Source organism: Xyrauchen texanus, chromosome 41, assembly GCF_025860055.1.
Source record: "Xyrauchen texanus isolate HMW12.3.18 chromosome 41, RBS_HiC_50CHRs, whole genome shotgun sequence".
Lineage (NCBI taxonomy): Eukaryota > Metazoa > Chordata > Actinopteri > Cypriniformes > Catostomidae > Xyrauchen > Xyrauchen texanus.
Window position 1 is genome coordinate 21,012,531 of NC_068316.1, and position 21,813 is coordinate 21,034,343.

General features: G+C 40.7%; 1 pseudogene; it reads left to right on the forward strand.

Annotated features, from left to right (window-relative positions):
- The first annotated feature begins 197 nt into the window (after positions 1 to 197).
- Positions 198 to 20,620, forward strand: LOC127634145 (DNA topoisomerase 2-binding protein 1-B-like; annotated as a pseudogene).
- Positions 20,621 to 21,813: the final 1,193 nt, after the last annotated feature.

Consider the following 21,813-nt stretch of genomic DNA (forward strand, 5'->3'; position numbering starts at 1 on the left):
GTTCTGGACAACTGTTGGGATTATGAGTACCCACAGTTGGCGAGTTTCGGATGGAATGCAAATAATGAGGCTCACCGAATGGGAATTTTCAATGTTGAAGTAAGCCCAACAGTGGCAATGCCAGTGTTACCTCGCTGGATGATTCCAATGCCATCAGTCGATTTACAGTCGCTGGAAAAAATATATGAAAAACAAAGATGGTTTCTAAGGATATGGTAGTGAGGCAATATATAAATCAAGAGTATTATTATTGTATACAAATCTATACGGATGGTTCAAAGGATCCAGTGTCTGGACATACAGTAAAAAGTAATTATTCCTCAGTTGGAGTGTAAAATATGGAAAAGAACATCTAATCATTTATCTGTTTACTCATCAGAAATGATAGCAATACAGTTGGCTCTTGGAAGAGGTTCAGCCACTAAATGTGGTGGTCTGTTCTGACTCTCTTTCTGGCCTTACATGCTTTATGAATGGGAAATCTAATTCTAGACAGGATATTCTTTTTGAAAACCTCCAGACGTTGTTTAGAATACAGCAACAAGGGATTAAAACATTCTTTCATTCCAGTAGGTGGCGGAAATGCGCCGAAGCTGGTTTGCCAACCGCCAATAAATCCAAAGAAGAAGAAGAACAGCAGTGAAGCGGAAGTGGTTTGAGCTGATAGCGCGAATGACAGGATACAAATTCACGCAGACAAATTTCACTGTTTTTAGACAGAGTAGTTAATGAATTACCTCAGTTTCTTCTATGAGGGTCGGTTCGCGGTGTTTGGTTTCAGAAATGATAAAAATACGTATTGTCTTTTAGAAATAAGTTTAATCCACCTTAACAGTATTACATCGGACAGCAGCAATTAAATATTTAGTTTCAGAGCTGTGTAGCTTTATGTCATGCTTTGATTTCTCTTGTTAGACATTTGCTTGTGATATTATCAAAAAACCCTGCACCGAAAAGCTGTTTATTATTAGTGTCAAAATCATAAGTAGCATCCAGTTTGTGTTATGTGTATTAATTCCCAGCTCAAATGTAACCTGCTAGATTACAAAGAAATAACGTTCTAGCATCACACAATTCAAAACATGACATGGCACTTACTGAATAACAGGTGTTTTCTTGTTTGTTTTACTTTCTCTTTCTTCAGCGTCATTTAGATAATCTGCCAGCATGTCAAAAGACAACAAGGTTGCATACATTGTGAAATTTGTTGAACACAATGGAGAGAAAAGTGATTGGGTCTTCAGGCCTATAAGGTGATCAAGTGTGTCAGTTGTCATGGTGTTATTGTTTTTTTTAACGTCCACTTGGACATTACTGGATAATATATTGGTTGCTGTCTTTAATTTCTGAAATTCTGTACGTGTCTTCAGGCGGTAGTTGAGCTTCAGTCAGAGAAATATGTGCAGACAGTGGATGAGGAGACAGCACTAGAGCTGGACCACAGTGACAAATCCCTGTTCTCTTACGAGAGGTTCTCTCGTATTGCGTAAGCTAGCTTACGCTACGGGAAAGATTAATCTTTTCTGAGATATTGAAGCCAAAAAATTATCCTTAATTTTTGTATCCATTGTCAACGCAGTGCGGCAGCTGCAGACCTTGAGCGGGCTAGCTAGCGAGCTCATAGGTTGCTCTGTGGCAACTGCTGCAGCCTCTAGACGAGCTTGGGCTGAACTCGCGATCCAATGAGAGGCGTCCCGCGCTCACTGCATCAAAGCCCGCCAAAATGGGCGTGACTAGAGTGCATATAAGCGTAGTTCGTAGGCTGGAACCCTGATTTTCATCTCTTCAGCGAAGCTCTTCGCGATCGCTGACCTGGAAGCCGCTGCGCCGTTCAAGGGGCATCTAGCAAGCGTGGACAGCGCTAGAAGAAGCCGGCCGCCTCAGCCACCTTCAGCCATCCTGCGAAGCTACGCCATCCGACGACGTATCCTTTTATTCAGCAAGCTAGTTCTCACGAACTATTCACAAAAGAGTACGAGCGTCTTTTTCAAGATGCCTCGCTCCACTTGCGCCTCATGTCGCGCCCTTCTCAGCACAGGAGACCGCCACATCATCTGCGCTCTCTGCCTGGGACTGGGGCACGCAGAGCTCACCCTCACTGAGGGCGGATGCGATTTCTGCGAGGAGCTACCAATGTCGACCCTGCGGGCTCGACTCGAGCGGTCAAAGCAGAAACCGCCACGCGCCTTACCTTCAGCCACAAGAGGAAGAAGCGCCGCTCACAAAGGCTGCCGGAAACTGTGGTTGAAGCGACTGCCTCGCCGAGCCTCTCCCTCGAAGCATCGCTTCACCCTCCCCGCCTCGGACGCCGCGCAGTTGCTGCCGAGCGGCCGCGACTGCTGCCATCTCGGATGACGAGGCGGAGGATAAGGGCCGCTGTTCCATCATGGCTTCGACAGCGAGGAGTGGACAGGCTCCCAAGCCTCCTCCTCGGCCCAGGAATCCAGCAGGACCCGCGCCGAGTCGAAGGGGAGTTAACACGCCTCCTCACACAGGCCGTCGACCGCCTCGGCTCGAAGTGGTCACTGCCCCTGAGCAGGCACCCAACAGACTCGACGGCTGCTTTCTTCAAAGCCATCGCCGCTCTACACCTGCGCCCGGGCCGCCCCTTCCTGCCGGAATTACATACGGAGCTTGCAAAGTCGTGGAACGCCCTTTTTCAGCCAGGACCCGCTTCCACGCCTCCACCTCTCTCGCGTCGGTGGACCGTGCCACTGAGAGAGGCTACTCCTCCATCCCCCGGTCGAGGACTCGGTAGCAGCACACCTTTGTCCGCCCTCCGCGAGATGGCGTTCCAAGCCTGTGCTCCCGTCTAAGGCCTGCAGAGCGACTTCCGCCTATGTTGGCCGCGCCTATTCCGCCGCCGGCCAAGCCGCATCTGCTCTGCACTCAATGGCCGTTTTACAGATCCTACAAGCAGACCTTCTTCGGAGTGGGATGAGAAAGGCAGGCACCCAGAGGCTGTTACTGATCTACGGCGCGACAGACATCGCCCTTCGGCTACCAAAGCTGCAGCCCAAGCTCTAGGGAAGTGCATGGCCTCGCTGACTGTGACCGAGAGACACTTATGGCTAACACTAGCCGACATGGGAGAAGCAGAGCGCTCCACGTTCCTCAACGCACCGCTCTCTCCGACCGGGTCTCTTCGGCTCCGCGGTGAGTGGCATTGTTGACTGCTTCTCAGAAGTCCAGAAAGCCACCCAAGCCATGAACCTCTTCCTGCCGCGTCGCTTAGCTCCTCTGCAGGCCGCTCACGTGATCAGCCTCCTGCACGAGCCTCTTCACAGCGCCCAGTTCAACAAACTCAGACTTCTCAGCGTCGACAGGGCGGCCGCCCTCGATCGCGCTCAGACAGCCGCCGATTTATCAGGTAACTCGATTTAAGGTAACGCTGAAACCAGAGCAACCGAAGTCTTCCTAACTTTGTTGAACAAACGACGGCTCAGTCCCGCCACGGCCGGACCACCGTCAAAGCTTTGCCCCCTGTCAGTCCCCTTCTCTCAGGCTACTACAGTGGTGAATTTAGCAGCCAACAAGCCGGTGACACTGCCCGCTTGCCTGCATTCAAACGAGACCGCCTTGAAACAGACACTATCTAGATGGATAGTGGACGCTATTGCTGCTGCATACGCGTCAAAAGACCTGCCATGCCCGTTGGGCATTAGGGCTCACTCCACTAGAGGCATGGCATCCTCGTAGGCATGGTCCAGCGGGATTTCCATTCACGACATATGTGTGGCAGCGGGATGGACTTCCCCCTCCACCTTTGTCAGATTTTACAATATGGAAGTGCCCGCTCTGCAGGCAAAACTACTAGCGGTTTAATACGCTACAGCTCCCCTGGTGAGCTGCACTGATGGGACACATTCCACACAGACCGGCACCGCCGCTCTGTCGTTCCTTCCCACTATGTGCTTATGTATTACACAATCAATGACCCGCATTCTTGCCGGCCAAATATTATTTCCCCACTCATAAGGGCTCCCCGGGTCCCCCTTAATTCCCTGGGGCTCATACAGTGGATGCTTGGCGCGCACGGCGTTGACAATGGGTTCCCGTGAGCGTAAGCTAGCTTACGCAATACGAGAGAACCTCTCGTAAGAGAAGGTATCGGTTACCTAACGTAACCTCGGTTCTCTCTAGATGAGGGAACGAGTATTGCTTAGCCGGCCGTGCTCGCGCCACTGGCGACTTTTCGCTTCAGTCAATGAAAACCAGGGTTCCAGCCTACGAACTACGCTTATATGCACTCTAGTCACGCCCATTTTGGCGGGCTTTGATGCAGTGAGCGCTGGACGCCTCTCATTGGATGCGAGTTCGCCCAAGCTCGTCTATAGGCTGCAGCAGTTGCCACAGAGCAACCTATGAGCTCGCTAGCTAGCCCGCTCAAGGTCTGCAGCTGCCGCACTGCGTTGACAATGGATACAAAAATTAAGGATAATTTTTTGGCTTCAATATCTCAGAAAAGATGAATCTTTCCCGTAGCGTAAGCTAGCTTACGCAATACTCGTTCCCTCATCTAGAGAGAACCGAGGTTACGTTAGGTAACCGATACGTTTGTCATCAGTGATTTCACCAGCAATGCCTTTTGAACACTGCAGGAGGGTGGGTTTGTGTTTTTCTGGATTACATGTTGTATATGTAACATTATGGGTTGGTTTTGATGTTGTTTTACCACACTTGAATGCAAAGTATTAAAGGATTCATGACATGATCACATTTTCCTTGATATTTTGAGTTCATCCTATAATAAATATATACTGTAAGTTTCAGAACTCAATACTTCCCCTCACTTCAAAAAGAGCATTTGTTGAAACCAAAGCTGCCAAAACGACTCGTTATCTACTTCCCACATTGTGATTTAACACTGTGGTAGATATTTGCATCTGACTGCCTATACAATAAAGCCTCAACTCCTACTTTACCTTTAATCACTTCCGTAGCCCAACCGGTAGTAGTGAGATGGCAAGAATAAAGCAGGTAAGTCAAGAGCAGAGAGCCAATCAGAACAGTGGCTATTTACTATCAAATCTTAAAGAAGCAGCACCAAAACAGAGCGTTTCTGACAGAAGGTCAGAATTAGGGATGCACCGATCCGATACCTAGATCGGTATCTGCTATGATAAGGAGGTTTTTAGAGGGATCGGGTATCGGTCCGACAAGTCCGATCCAAATCCGATGCTATGTATTAGTCATGTTCGTTACTGTCAAGCTACGTAAATGACATAAAAGAACAATTAAAGAATTTGAATTGTGCATTTTATTCACAGCCACTTGAAGATGTGCAATAGATCTGTGAATCACAAAAGGCTGTTTAATAAGTAAATATACAAAATGCATGTGCAGCTCCAGCACATCAGTGAATGGTGCTGCTCTGTTTAACCACAAACTCATGGCTGTTTTTAGCCTTTACGCGGTGCGCAATATTTGAGCGCTACTCACAAACAGCATCTCGGATGTAGATGCTCAATAGTTCAGTTCACTTATATGTGGAGGTGCATTTTACCAGAGTTTGAATAAGAAGTGAATTAAAGTTCTGTGAACTTGCCTACAAACAGACACACTTACAGGACTTCCTGGAGAGTTCAGAATGTCAAATTAAAAGCGTGAGGTTTTAAAAGTTAAGGGTGCATGGTTGGGAAATATTACTATATATATTACTATTATAATATATTATTATTATTATCATTTGTTTACAAACTATAATATTAATGTTGAATGGGTTCCAAAAAATAACTGCGTGAATGAAAATTGGACTGATGTTTTACAACTAAATTGAACAAAAATAGAGAGCTGAATCCTTTAAAGTCCAGATACAACTTGAAAATTTTTGGCAAAACAAAAAACAGCTTCTTTTCTACTGTAATACTGTTACATTTGCTGCTACAGTAAACTAGTTAATAATAAAGTGTTTCTTAATAAGCTATACATTTATATTGAAATAATGTATAGTTTGAGGGTTGTGTTTCTTTACATATTAAAGAGTAGCCCCAATTTGCCCCAGTGTGGCTAATATAATGCTGATATATCACACAATTTAATATAATAGTAAATGACATTGATAAATTGGCTAAAAAATGAATTAACTTTTATTTAGCATTATATTTACTAAAAACTTAAACAAAAAGCTTTAACTTTGTAAAAAAAAAAATACAAATACAAATACAATTGTGTGTGTTTTAGATGGTAGATATCAGTTTCTCCTGGTTTCTGTTTAGTCTTCCCATTTTAGTAATCGTTTGCACATAAAGAAATTCTAATATATTAGAATATATAGAAGAAGGTAATAACAACAGTGCACACAGTAGTCCAGGAACCACTGATGGTATGTGCGCATTCGCCATTGCATTTTCTCACAAAAGACTGAATCAAACTAATTGTACGCACAGTGCACATTGAATATGATATTTATTTGTAGCGTACATGAAGCGCTTTTACTTTGAAGTTGCTCTATCTCTCTCAAGCGGATCCTGCGAGCACAGCAATCTATTTACCGCTTCTAATTTACTCGGCCGATCTGCCTGCTTGGAGTGTCACGTGTTGAATGTTGCGCAACATTCAATATTTGAGTCAAAGGACAGTTTTGAGACAAGCTATTATTCAATGTGCTTAAAAGGAATATATATGAGCACTCCTCTGGAAGAAAATGGATATGCGAAAGTTTCTTTTCTATTTTATTAAGATATTTTCAGACAGGATATGATTGAAGTTTTATTGATATTTGCCTTTTTATCATTACACAAGACAGTTAATAGTTACAGGGAACAGTTGAGAAGAGAGAGAGAGAATGAAACACTCAAGCACTTTAAACGTCATGAGCACAAGGTCTGTAGCGGCTCTGAAATGCGGGACGTTTTAATGAGGCTGTGTTGCACACTGGTCTGTTATTGTGGAAACGATGGTACGTAACAACCAAACGAACTGTGATTTGTCATTTACATATCTCAGATGGCTCTTTTGCGTGCAAGTAGATGATTCTCATTCCCGTCGCGGCTTTAGATACTAATGTATTGGCCGATGCTGATAATTTAAAAAATCAGCCTCTGCAATATATAGGTTGACCACTAATACCAAACAATCTCATTGTAACTTGTAATTGTTTTGTTTGCGTTTTTTCCTGCAGAAGGCCCCTCTCTGCTGGGATTAAGTCATGTCCCCATATCAGTATGAATGTTAATGAAACAGCTCTCACTATAGCTGGAACCAGTCACATAGAAATTCCTGATCCACTCGACTCATTCGACATAACTGTCTGTTGAGTTGATGACCTGTTGGATGGCTGTAAGGTCAGTTTTGCCCAACCGTCAAATAAATAGTTAAGTGTTGGGAAGTGCATACTCTGCATTTATGGGTGTTTTGGTTGCTCTGAGCAGTTTTACTCTTTGAACAAGGTCCAGTTAAAAAAAAGATAAAAACATAATGCTAAGTTTTAAAGAAAGTAATGTAACTTTACGTAACAATCTATACTGATCTTTTCTTTTCCACCACCTTTTCTTCCTGTAGTTGTACCTACAGTATGTGGCCTGTCAGGAAAGAAACTAGAGAAACTGCGGCAGATGGTGAACTCTGCTGGAGGCTTGCACTTCAACCAGCCCAGCCAAGAGCTCACACACATAGTGATGGGGGATCCAGACCAGGGGGTCAAAGCATTCCTTGACAAAGCCACACACAGGTCAGTCTAAATCTAGACTGGGTTTTCTAATCTCTCTTGAACTTTCCACTGTGTGCTTGTGGTTCTCATACATGTTCTTCTCAGTCCCCATATAGTGACAGTGCAGTGGCTGCTGGAAAGTTTCTCCTGTGGTTCTTTGCTTCCAGTGGATGGCTACTTCCACCCTTTGTTCCTGCCCCCTGCCCCAGCTGCTGTTGAAATGCCTGCTCCTCGCGGTTCTGTTCCCCACACCTCCAGACCCTCTGTAGCTCCTCCTGCTTTCAGTCCAGGCCAACAGGCGAGAGCAGAGGAAGATCTGCTCTCACAGTACAGAGAATGACCAAAATGTGGGTGAGTTAGACCTATGTGATCCTCTTTCTGTCTTGTCGAAGGGCAGTGTTTTCTGTACCGCTTTGACAAACAGATTCAAGTTATCTGTTTAACAACATGCTGAATCAGTTCAAGAGGTTTAAAAAAAATGTCCTTAAATGAACAAAGAGCAATCACTTTGTGTACTTCAAGTTCCTAAAACTGAAAGAACAATTGTTATAATTTCTATACTGATAATTTCTATGAAAATGCGTTAAGTGTAATAAATGGTATTTTAATAAACAGAAAACATTTAAATATGTCAAGAAAAAACTATATTGTTTAGTTGTTTAGTTTGTGGTTAGGCCTAATTTTGCAGTGTGTAGTGCTGAGCAGGAAGCACTGTTCCACTGTATATACTTTTTTCTTCTCCATAATTAATTTCTCCCCTTCCCACGTCTGTCTTATCCTTCCTATTTTCTCTTTCTTTCTTTTCTTCTTTTCTCTGTAGTGGAGTTGCCTCAGGCTGCTAACAGCACCAGCAGTAGGCAGAGCATTCTACTTCCAGAGCCTCTAGCTGTAGGGCAAGACTCTACCATGGTTGATGCCTCAGAAGGTGGCTTGTTCTCAGGGAAGCGTTTCTTTTTGGTTGGTTTTGAAGATGAGGCAGAGGCCCAACTCTCAGAACTGGTCTTGGAAATCTCTGGGAAAAGTTTGGTTGGCCATTCCAGAGCAGTTGCACATTGCACCATTGTGCCACTGCTGGGATGTGATGTTGAATCTACAGTCGATGAGGTCGCAACAGATACCTGGCTGGTGAGAGAGATAAGATGATATTTGTGATTGTTGTGTTTGTAATTTATGAATGCTGAGTTTATTAACCTCTTCAACTCTGCGGACCCAAATACAAACGTCTGAATTATGCACCGATCACTACTGCTGTTAGACATAAATAGCTAAAAACTTTATATTTGCTTTTACCTTGAGCCTTTTTTACTTTGTGAGCTTGCTTGTGTGAATAGTCCAGTGTTATATTATAAAACAAAATATGCAGTCCAGCAGGAACAGCATGCAAAATAATCATCGGAAATATATGTTATAAACTATTGATGATAACATTTTATACATTATCGCAAAGAGGAGGATCTCAACTTTCTAATAATTTAATTGTGTATAGTTCACTCAGAGGCCAAGATATTTGATGAAATAATGGGGGTTGTGCATGAACTAAAAATTAGACTGAATGTCTATGGACAAGCACATCGGTGAGAGCTAAAATGCATTAGAGCACCACCTAAATTTCAGATTTCTTTTTTTTTTCTAGTACTTGCTGCCATATAGTGGAATAAAAGACATTTTGGATGGAGATGGCATGAACGGAACCATAATTACATGCTTACAAAGTAAGAACAATAAAAACAAAACAAAAAAAATTATTCTGTTCATCAAAAGATTGTAAACATACAATATTATTTATGAATAATTGTCTTTTTTGGGAGTGTTCTGAAAAATTGAGACCAATTTTTGGCAGTTAATCCACAGTATGTGTAAATGGTGAATTTTTTAATTTGAGTGTGAAAAATTGCAAGCGCAGGGCTCAACATTAAGTATTGTCATGTGCTTGTCCTTCGGCCAAGTATATTGGTCATTCACTTGTCCGAGTAAAAAAGTTAATTGTCCAGAGACAAAAACAAAATAAATGATATAAGAAAGAAAAGAAAAGGCTCCCTCATCATCATTTACACCTAATAGGAATTAATAACACAGTGCAGAAAGACGGTAAATCATTACTAATTCTCAAGCCTGTATGAATGTCTCTTTTCTGAGAAACACAAAATTAGATTTTTGGCACAATGTTAGTCACAGTTACTATTCAATGTCACTGCATCTTTTCTTCCATAAAATAAAAGTGGATTGAGACTGAAACTAACATTCTCCCTAACATCCTTTGAGATCCACGGAAGATACATAAACATAAAGGCGAGTAATGATGACGGAATTTTACAATAAGGTTAAATTCATTAACATTAGAAAATGCATTAGCTAGCATGATCTAACAATGAACAATATTTTTTATATAATATATGTAGGGCTGAAACGATTAGTCGACAATAAAAAATTGTCTTCAAAAATTGTAATTGTCGAATAGTCATCTGATTTCAGTTAACACAACATGAGATCTTTTGAAACGCTAATGATGATGCGGGAGAGCAGCACTTCAGCTTAAAAAAAGACTCACAGTTCAGACGCACTCCAAACTTTCCAAACAGATTAAGGTGATGTAGATCGCAGAGTAGTATAATGTAAAAATCAGAATAAGTAAATACAGAAGCAGTGTCATTGTGAAATAAAGCGGAGACATACCTGGTGTTCCGCTTGAGCAAAACTTGAATGTCAGAGCGTCTAAAAAGGAAACACTGTGCCTTTATATACTGTATTTAATGCATCCTTTATTAAAGTTAAAATAATAAGGAAGCGGGCTGTATAAATAAGCACAAACTCTTTGTGTAATAATACCATCTGTAGAGTGAAGAGAACTGCTTAAAACATCCCTTATCTTTATACAGATACAAAGATCTCTCCAACGTTGTGCGCTTGAGATGAAGACTGCTTTGTTGATTATAAACAGGAGCAATAGTTTTATCACATTGCTATTTGTGTTTGTTATTGTGTTCAGGCAATGTGTGTAGAGCAGCAGTGTGTGTTGGCGCTAGCGTCTCACTCTCTGTTTACTCCTGTGGCGGTAAGAGAGGGCTTCTCTCAAAGACTGTGTGCTGTCCATCAGTCAGTTCACTGGAGCTGAGAGAGAGTCACTTATTCAGCTGGCCAAACACCTGGAAGCCAGGTAAGATATCCTCACCTATTTATAGATGCATGACAAGAATCTCACAGTCTGTTAACGCCAAGTCTAAAGGCTGATTTATACTTCTGCGTTGAACCTACGAAATAGGCTTTGCGTAGTGGCCAACGCAGGTCATCCCCATCTACCTGGAAGAGGTAGGGGACAAGGGGAGGGAAACAGAAATAATTACGATGGGGGGGTACTTCCTATAACAGTGTAGTACCCCCCCAAAAAAACACTAACATTTAAACGAGAGGGAAAAGGCCAACACAGAGTGGCAGTGAGAGAGAGAGATAGGAGAGAGAGATGAAAAAAAATAACCTACTCGCAGGTTCTCCGATACACCGTCACATGGTCCTCGATCACTCCTCCACCCTCTCAGGCGGACGACATCTGCTTATCCCAGGGTGGACCGGAGTCAGACTCAAGACCCCCGACGGTCAGAACGCTCCTCCGCGTTCTCGGCGACTCGTGGGGACACTCCTCCACCCCTGGCAGCGGCCCTACCGCTCCAGGCGGTCGGGGAACACTTCCCTCCTCCCCTCGCGGACGGCGGTCTTCCTCCTACCACTCCGCATTTCTGGGGGATGGCAGGGCTCTCCTGCGCCCTGGCAGCGGCTCCATCGGGGAGTCCAGTCCCCACTCGCCTCGCGGACGGCGGCCGTTCACTGCGTCTGGGCGATCGGTCTACTCCCTCCCCCGGTGGATGGCAGCGGCGCTCCCCTGAGTGGACGGCAGTGTCGAGGTCTCCGCGACGGGCATCCCTCCTCCTTCCCGGGCTTCGGCACCAGTGTAAAGGAGTCAATGGAAAGGAGGAGGCGAGAACCGGCTTTTCAATATAAATAATGGTTTAATGATAAACTTAAAAGACAAACACACACATGCCGAACATGTCCGTAAACTATCTCTATCTCCTATAATAGACAGACTTCTGGTGGTGCAGCCATTTTAATCAGAAACAATGTGATTCATAGTCACGTCAATGTGAACAGTAATTTACAGGTAACAGCAGTGCGTTCGACCCTGCAGAGAACCGTTACAATATGTTATATACATTCCTCAAAATCTTAACTGTAACACACAAGGACCTGGATGGCCTAGTAGCCCAACTCCCTTCTCCATATATACTCATGGGAGACTTTAATAGTCACAACACTCTATGGGGAAATACCCATTGTGACACCAATGGGAAGAGGATAGAAGAATGCCTAGAAAATCACACCTTATGTCTTCTAAATGATGGCTCCATCACTCACCTATACCCAGGGCACGGAACATACTCTGCAATTGACCTAACAATTTGTGAACGCAAATTATTTTTAGACCTTTCATGGAAAATATAGCAGGACCTATTTGGTGACCACTTTTAATTAACACTAACCCTAAAAGTAAAAGAAGAAGCTCTAAAAATACCAAGATGGTAGTTTAAAAAAGTAAACTGGTATAATTTTCAAACGCTTTGCTATGAAAGGTTTAATGAAGTCTCTGAAGATGTTCCAGATGCTATTAAACAGTTCACCAGCACTCTCATCTCCATAGCAAATGAGACCATTCCAAAAACATCATCAAACGCAAAATGCAAACGGATGTCATGGTTTGATGAAAAATGCAAGACAGCTATAAAAGAATGGAAGCGGAAAGATTATTCTTCAGAAGGCCAACAAATGAAAATCTTGTTAAGGTTAATATAAGTAGGGCACAAGCTCGAATAATAATAAATGAAGCTAAAAGGAAAAGTTGGAGACAATTTGTATCTGGTCTGACATACCTCAACAAGAAAGGTCTGGAATCTGATTCAAAGGAGGAAGGGTATGAATGACGGAGCTCAAATTCAGCACATCATATATCAAGACTATTCTAATTTCAAAACAAGAGATTGAAAATACCCTAGCAGAAAATGTTGAAAATAACTCCTCCATTGAGAATTGCCTTAATGCCTTCCAAGTTTTTCGAGCACAGGATGAGAAGAAAGGTATACATTTTTCATCTAATAATAAGGAACCCTAACTGTTCACAATGAAAGAATTGACACAAGCTATAAACAGAGCACATGATATGGCAGTGGGACCAGATGACATACACTATCAGTTTTTTATTTGAATTGAATCACATTATCCTGTCTCTACTTTTAAAACTTTTGAACTCTATTTAGATATAAGGGAATATTCCACTCTCTTGGAAGGAAGCTATAATCATTCCCATCCCAAAAACAGGAAAAGATCATAATGACCCCAACAATTACTGCCCAATATCCCTGACAAGTTGCCTATGCAAAACCATGGAGAGAATGGTTAATGAACGTCTAGTGTGGATCCTGGAATCGCAAAATCTCATAAGTAAAGTTCAGTGTGGCTTCAGAAAAGGGAGAAGTACTGTAGATCACCTCATCAGCCTTTAAAGCTACGTACGATATTTTTTACTCGTTTGGTATTTAATGGATTTATATCAACTTGGTTTTAGAGGACACTTACCCATTTTTATTGCTTATTTTCTATCAAACAGACATTTTAAATTCAAAGTAGGTAATACCCTATCTGACCCTCATAAACAAGAGCTAGAAGTATTTTATCAGTTACCCTTTTTAGTATCAAAATCAACGGCACTGCAAAAGCCGTCGGGTATCCATTGCAGTCTTTATGTTGATGACATTGGGATTTGCTACAGAAGCAAATCCATGAATAACATTGAACAAAAAAAAGGAATGTCCATCCCAATCACACCTCACATTTTTGCAGCAGAGGCAAACGCTATTGTCTTAGCACTTAGCATAAAGTATATGCAACAGAGAAACTTTCTGATAATTTCAGATTCAAAATCATGTCTTATAGCAATATCCTCTTTAAAAAATTATCACCAAATGCTTCTAAAGATTCTATGCAAACTGCTGGATTTGGAGGCCCAAAATGTCAATATCTGCTTCTTCTAGGTACCTGGACACTGTGGAATCCCAGGAAATGAGGAAACAGACACTGCTGCAAAAGGATTTCCAAAAGTGTCCAATACCTCCCACTGACCTAAAACAGATAATAAATTAATATCGTCACCTTCCTAAAATAATGTCCTAAGTCATTTTTTCAGGTTTTTCAGAAAACACAAAAAATTAACCAAATATCATGAGGAGATGATTTAGGCAAAAAAAAATATATTTTCAAAAAATGACTTGGGACATTATATTAGGAAGGTGACGATATATTAAAAGCAAATGGCAAACTGAGTGGGGTCAATGCATCAAAAACAAACTTTTGCCCTATTGTTGGCAAAATAAGTTTTCAAATTGCTGGGACCAGATTGTCTACACCTGCTGTAGTATTGTTCACTCGAGGTTGACGCACACGTTTTATATATTAGGAGAAGATTCACCAACATGTACCTTCAGCCAGAATCCATTATCCCTGAAACGTTTTATTAGACTGTACTGGTCTTAACCCCGTGAGAAACATTTTTTTATTCAGTCAGCACTCTGGAAGAAATTTTTAACAGTCAAACCGAATGCAAGTTTAGAATTTTTAAGAAAAAATTTATTTTAAAAATGGAAATAGCTATATAAGCTGTCATGGCATTAAAAACAAACAAACAAACAATATACAGTAGTCCCAAACGAACCCTGTAAATATGTTATCTCATTTACAGTGTGCAAATGAGCAGAAGCATGTGTCTGAGTCGCTCTACCCTTTCAACTTTAACCCCAAAATGAGCCTGACTATGAGTCAGGTTGCAGATTGCACTGTGACCCAGAGGTCACCACCTCCTTCCACTCCCCGCTCCAGACTCAGGACATTTATAGAGAATGAGGAAACAAGGGTGAGAGATTTAAAACTGCACTATCCCATATTGAGTGAAAATTATTTAACTGTAGTGTTTCTTGACAGCTTGGACCTGTTGATGACATCACAGACATCTCGACCCATAAGCGAATCAGTGTGGGAGAGCATGAAAAAAAGAAGCAGCCTATCAGAACTGAGAGAAGAGGTGAGTACTTTGTGTATATTACATGTGCAGTATGTAGTAGTCATGATCACATGCACTACAAGGACTAAATGTACATTGTGCCAAATATTTGCATATTAAAAATGTTTGCACTACCATAAAAGCTCACTACCTTTATATACATAGAGATGATTCCCATTTATTACTATTCTAGATGTAACTCCTGTTAAGTGGTTTAGTCCTGTATTTAAGGCTAAAATTGGTTAATAGACTTTATCGACAACTTCGAAAATAACAAATTGTCGGCAAACATTTTCGTTGTCAAATAGTTGTTTGATCTCATTTAACGCAACATGAGATCATATTAAACTCTAAAAATTATGTGTTAGAGCAGCACTGCAGCTCGTGCCTGACTGAGGAATTACAATTACACAGCTCACAGTGCAGATGCACTCTAAACTTTCACAGCTTCAGGTGAGTATGAGGGAATTATACCAAATACCAAATAAGTAAATACAGAAGCACTCTCATTGTGGAATAAGTGGTGCTGGATCTGCTGATCCGCTGAAGCAAAACTTGCGTGTTGAGCATTTTTAAAGGAAACACCCCGGTGTTACATCTTTAATGCAGTTATATTTAATCCGTTCTAGCTTTTAAATAAAACGGAAGCAGATCATGTACATAACTACAAACTCCGAAACTGGCATTTCTCTGTGCGGTCAGCGCCTCTTCTATGAGTTGCACGAATGCCCCGATCTAAGGGGGGGGAGAAAAGTCCTTTAAAAAAGATGCATTCACCTGAAAAGCATCATATAAGATATTTAGACTTGCTTTTAGAGAATAGATCTTGAATATATATATATATGTCTTTACTGCACACATAGAAGTATAACAAAGTGAAAAAACACACTTATATACAAAATACACTTATATTTAAGATACATTCTCTTAAAGCAAGTCTAAATATTGTATATGTTGCTTCAAGTAAATGTATCTTATTTTAAAGATTTTAAGACAATTTAAATGGGAAACAAGGCAAAAACTCTTGATAACAATCAGATTTCTTGCAGTGAATTTCTTAACTGTATTAAACTTAAAGTTTTTGTTTTCCCCTTCAGTGAATGTCATTTTGAGGTATTTTCAAAAAGGATTTTGATCTTTATTGTTAGTAAGCACATTTAATACAACCTTTTAAGTTGGGGCACAAGGTGAATAATTAAGTTAAGAGCTAATGATTAATTGTTGCAATAATCATCAAATAATCGTTCTAATAATCTTTAGATTTATCGATTATCAATATAATCATTAGTTGCATCCCTAAAGTGATGGGTGGAAACGCAAAAAAAAAAAAAGAATGTAAAACTTTATCTTAAATTCCAGTCATCTTGAAAGATGTTTCCTTGATTAATTTTTTACGGTTATCCAGACAAATGTTTACATTTATATCTCGTCAGACTTTTTTATTCTCTTTGTTCACAGCCTTTTCTCTCTCAACTTCAATTTCTCCTTGCTATTTAATTTTTTTCATCTACCCTCTGTCAGATCTCACAGAAACTTTAGAGATGAGGGAGAATCTTCAGAGACAGCTTCAGGAGATCATGTCTGCTACTAAACTTGGCAGTGGTCGTCGAGGCTCCACCCGGCTGGCTAGAGCAGGCTCAAGGGGGCTGAACTCACCCATCACTCCAGACAGCCGGCCTCAAATGGGCAGACGCAGCTGGAATTTAGAGGCCCTAAGGTACAACCCAACCTGTTGAATCGGAGTGATGAGAGTGATTTTAGTTTTAGAACTACACTATTATATGTCCAGGCCTTGCCTTTAAATATAAACAGAGAGAAGATTTAGAGATAGATTTCTTAAAAAAATCAAATGAGTCCTTATATATGTTGAATCATCTTACCCATGTGTCAGCAGGATGTCACGACAAGTGGCAGTGGATCTGAACACTGAGCCATCTCAGAGTGAGCAAATCGTACGGGATGACCCCACAGCAGGAGAAGAATGAGCCCGACTGGCGGATAACCTGCAGTGGCCCGGCAGCCTGTCCCAGCACTCTGAGCCCCTTGCCCTCGTCCCACCACTCCTCTCTGACCAGACAGCTATTGGCAGAGACTCCATGACTGACTCTGAACTGGTGGAAATGGGTATGAGAAAGAGAGATAAATAAAATAAGTAACATTTTATATTTACTGTGTGTAAGGAAGTGAGAAAATACAAAACAAATGATTCTCTGAAAAGGAAACTAAGACAGATGATTTTTCTTCATTCAACTTACAGCTGCATTTGAAGTCGTAGATGCACAGCTGAGACCGAAGGTGACCCCACCCCGAGTAGACATGCTACAAAACCCTACAATGCCTGAAGCTCCCAGTATTGCTTTCCCCATCTCTAAACCTGCAGCCCCTGCCCAGCCACAGGTACACACACGCACACACAAACTCTCAAGAAAATTTTAATAGTGGTAGATTTGATCATATTGGCTTTGTTCAGTCCAGATTAAAGAAGAGGAGGAAAGTGAAGAGGAGGTAAAAGAGCCTCCACGGTTCCTGCTTTCTTCACTGAATCCACAAGAACGCATTGACTACAGCCATCTCATAGAGGAGCTGGGTAAATTGTAGTAATGTTACCATGTACTGATTTTCATGTTTTTTTTTATTTACATCTTACTGCATTTATTAAAAGAATAGATCTCCCAAAAATGTCATTTTTTTACTCACCCTAATGGCACTCCAAACCAATGGGACTTTGGTTACATTGCAAGTGTACAGTGTCTCTCTGTCAAGCTTGAAAAAGGCAGGGTTAATTTAAGTTGGTTGCACACCAGACACTTCTGGCAGACTGCATGACACATTCTAAAATTTAAAACAATTGTTTTCTATGAAGGTATTTATGCACACACTGGGTGCCCACCATCTCCGAAGGCTGTTAAAAATTCAAAGGACAGATTATTTACTCTAGTCATTACTGGATGATATATTGTGTATAAGTATCTTTCATAGAGCCTACACAATGTATTTTCAATTACAAGTATGTCTGTTTGTGATTTGACAGCTTCAATGAAAGACCTATTCAATGCTACAGAGAAATTGAAAAGTTGCCATTTCTAATAGTTCAGTTTATACATTTACACCAGTTTTATACACTAACCTGCAAACTCATAAGTGCCACTTTGTTCATTATTGAAAAAGTACATAAACCTTCTTAACTTTGGAATGCTATCCACTCAAACTGTGTGTAAGGTATTTGTGCCTTGTCCATGCTGCGACCAGCTTCAGGAAATGTAATGTCGCCCCCTTGTGGTCTCCCAAAGCTATTACGTCAGACTACATTGAATGGAATGCAACTAGCAGTGAATTGAAAGCACAAAAATGTGGCTTCTAATTTAAATGTCGGCTAATGTTAATATATCGATGCTTCCGAAATTTATCGGTAAAATAACATGCTGATCAATAATTGATATATCAATATTTTATTACATTCCTTTTGATACATAAATTGTGACTACTTTAAAAAAAAAAATCACCTTTATGGTCCACAGAAGAAGTCTTATTGGTTTAGAGCAAATAATGACAGAATTTTCATTTTTGGCTGACTTATCTCTTTAATGTGACTTTCATGTGTATGTGTGCAGGTGGTATTGTATTGGAGAAGCAGAGTTTTGACCCCAGTTGCACTCACGTGATTGTTGGTTATCCTCTGAGGAATGAGAAGTATTTGGCTGCTATGGCAGCGGGCAAGTGGATCCTTCACCGCTCATACCTGGAGGCCTGCTGTGCCAAAGGCCACTTCATACAGGTGCGTTATGACCTCTGATGTCCTCTGTGATCACATCTTTCCCTCCTTGTGTTTATGCCTTTTGTGTCTGTGTGTGTTAGGAAGAGCAGTATGAATGGGGAAGCAGCTCTATACTGGACGCTCTGCCATCCATCAACTCTCAGCAGAAGAGATTGGCGCTGGCAGCCATGCGATGGAGGAAAACACTACAAGGGTGCATAAACAAGGAGGTACACATGACTGGACAAAATTCACTTATTTACAATCTGAAAAATACTGAAAAAGTATTCTGTTGATGTGCAGGGAGCATTTGGTGGCTGGACTGTGTTGCTGAATATTGATCAGGCTAGAGAGGCTGGATTCAGACGGCTGCTACAGTCTGGAGGAGCAAAGGTCTGTCATCCTCTTATCATCTGGTCTCTGTTGACTCAAGAATCATTCATGATTTTGCAAAATTCCCTGTTACTTAGTTGGCATTCATTGTTTTTTTTCCAGATATTTGTCGTTCCGAGTTCCTCCTTCCTTTCTGTATTTAAGAGATTGTTCAGCCAAAAATGAAGAATCTGTCATCATTTTCTTACTCTCATGTCATGTCAGTCCTGTGGAACTGGAAGAATTTTAGGGACTGACAGTTTTTTGTATTCCACAGAACAAAGAAAGTCATGCAGGTTTGTAACAACATGAGATAAATGATGACTGAATTAAAAGTTTTGGTTAAAAACTATAAGCCTTCTTTTCTGCTGGTGGATCCAGATTCACCACATGATCACCATCACCCCAACTCCAGGAGTTACAATATCTGTAACTTTAGGCGTCTTACAAAATAAATCTCTCAGTGTTCTTTTCATCTTCTCTCTACAGCTCTTTACATTTCACATGCTAGTTAGCTCCCTGTCAAGTGTAAACGGAGCGCGGTGAAAGGGAGTGATTGACGGCTAATAGTAACTAATCTAAGAATGTGAAGATGAAGTTCAATTGGTTATGTAACGTCGAATAGAACGGTGGACTGGTCACTGAATCCGCTCACAGGAGGCACATAGTGCAGTAATTAGCGAACGTTTTGTAGAGAAATGAAAACAGGTCGCACCACAACAATCATTTGCACTCGCACAAATGCTCCCAAATATATTTTGATGTCGAGCAGATAAAATTTCGGGAGCATATGCAACCAAAATTTGCATGGAACATATTATTGTAATTTTTTAAAACATTACACTGAACAAACAGCCATGTGTCATATGTTGTTGGAAAGCTTTCAAAGAGTAGAATACAACCAGCCTTTTTGTTTTACTCGCATATAAAAATATAGAGATTAATTGTTAACTAAATGTCTTTGACATCCATGTTGCATGTAAATAGGTGTTGCTTATAAAGCTGCGTTTTCACTTATAACTTCACAAAAGAAATGAGCTCTAATGAGACAGAATGGAACCGAATTAGATCTTGTTACTCAGGCCTGCATGCTTTGAATCAAGAGCATACCTTTAGTTCTTGTTGTATTTGCAATAAGTTCTAATGTACAATTATTAGGTTTTGTTTGTTTAGAGAGTTTTTATTTGGACACTTGTGACATTTTTGGAAACTAGGATATATTATTTTTGTAATGCTTTAACTTTTGATGGCTTTGTCGTATCAACACAAAATTTTACTCAGTTACGGGTGATATTATTGGGAACAAAACAAACCTTCTCTTCTCTTGGGTGTAGGTGTTGCTAGGCCCTTCCCCCTCTATGTATAAGAAGACCACTCATCTGTTCGTAGACTTCAGCCGATTAAAGCCTGGGGATGTCCGAGTCAACATCAGTGAAGCTGCCACTCACAGGGTCAAATGTCTTAAACCAGAGTATATCGCTGATTACCTCATGCTGGTGAGAGGTGACAGTAATAGCTTATGTTTAGATCTGAAATGTTTGTCAAGGCTACATGTTGTATGATGTAATGGCCTCGCTAGTTTAATGTGGCTGTTTTTTTTCCTCAGGAGCAGTCACCTCAAATGGAGGCATATTATCTTCCAGGAGCAGCTCTAGGAGATTTAGAGGAGGTTCAAGATGCATCTTCATGGAAACGGAAAGCCTCTGGGGAAACATCCACATTGAAGAGGAGTCGTGCTCAATGAATCTGTGCCATTTCAAGCTCTAATGTAATAGCTTCCATAGTTAAGTGCATTTTATTCAGTTCCTTCTTTGTAGATAAGAATTTGTCTGTGTTTGTCAATAAAAATGTAATTCAGAATGTGAAGAACAAATAGAAACTGACCATTCAAACCTGACCTTTCATTTTACAGACATAAAATGACTCCCATGAAACACAAATTTGTAAAATTCAGGACACAGTGTTGCGTTACCACGTTTTGCCCTGTGGAGGGAGCATTCTCTACAAAATGAAATGGGTGCACAGACCCTGGGTCAATTTTGGCCACTGACTAAAGGCACTATAGAATCTAATTCATGAAAAGAAAAAAACATGTTAGTTTCAAAAACATCTCTCATACACTGGTACTATAAAAGTGTTGATATGGAAAAGTATGCAGATTTCTTAGACATGGACAGTTAATTTTTATAAAACATGGCATAGGAAGAAACATTGAGATACAATTCAAATAGTCTTCTAAAAGTGTTCTGACTTATTCAATCAATACTTTATTGCCAAATATCATAGTTGTCTGGAATAATTCCCGATGAGCTCACAACAATAATAACATGCAATAAAGAGAAGAAGAAAAATCTTCTACCATTTCTTAAAGCATAGACTTCCAAAAACTGTGATGCCTCATAAAATATAGGCAGGCATCATTTGCCCAACTGTGTTGTAAATTCTAAATGTGTCCACTTTTTATTTTAAAAGAATTATTCATACCCTGCCAGACTCTTTTACTGTAGCTTTTTGAAGCACATTTGTCTATCAAGTGAAATGGAAAAGACTCATGGCCATAATACAAAAGAATAGTATTTTTGCTGTTGTATTCTTTCATTGGTATGTTTAGTGAATCCTCTGATGGTCTGACTGTGTAATTACATTTATTCAAGGAATTAAGCACCATCCCTATTTGAATCTTGATGTAACACTTCCTTACAAAAGTCATCACGATTCATCTTCTGTGTCCACAGCAACCATTATGTTACTAATGGCAACTAGGGTACAGTTTTGATGGTGCTGCCTTATGTCACAGAACCAAATAAGATTATTTGGTGAGATACATGTTACTTGATTGTATATAAACCAAAATATTTCACATAATCTTTTTCAATGTTCTTCATGAACTAACAGTGTGTGATGTTTGCAAATGCATGCAATGCAATAGATCTGAAT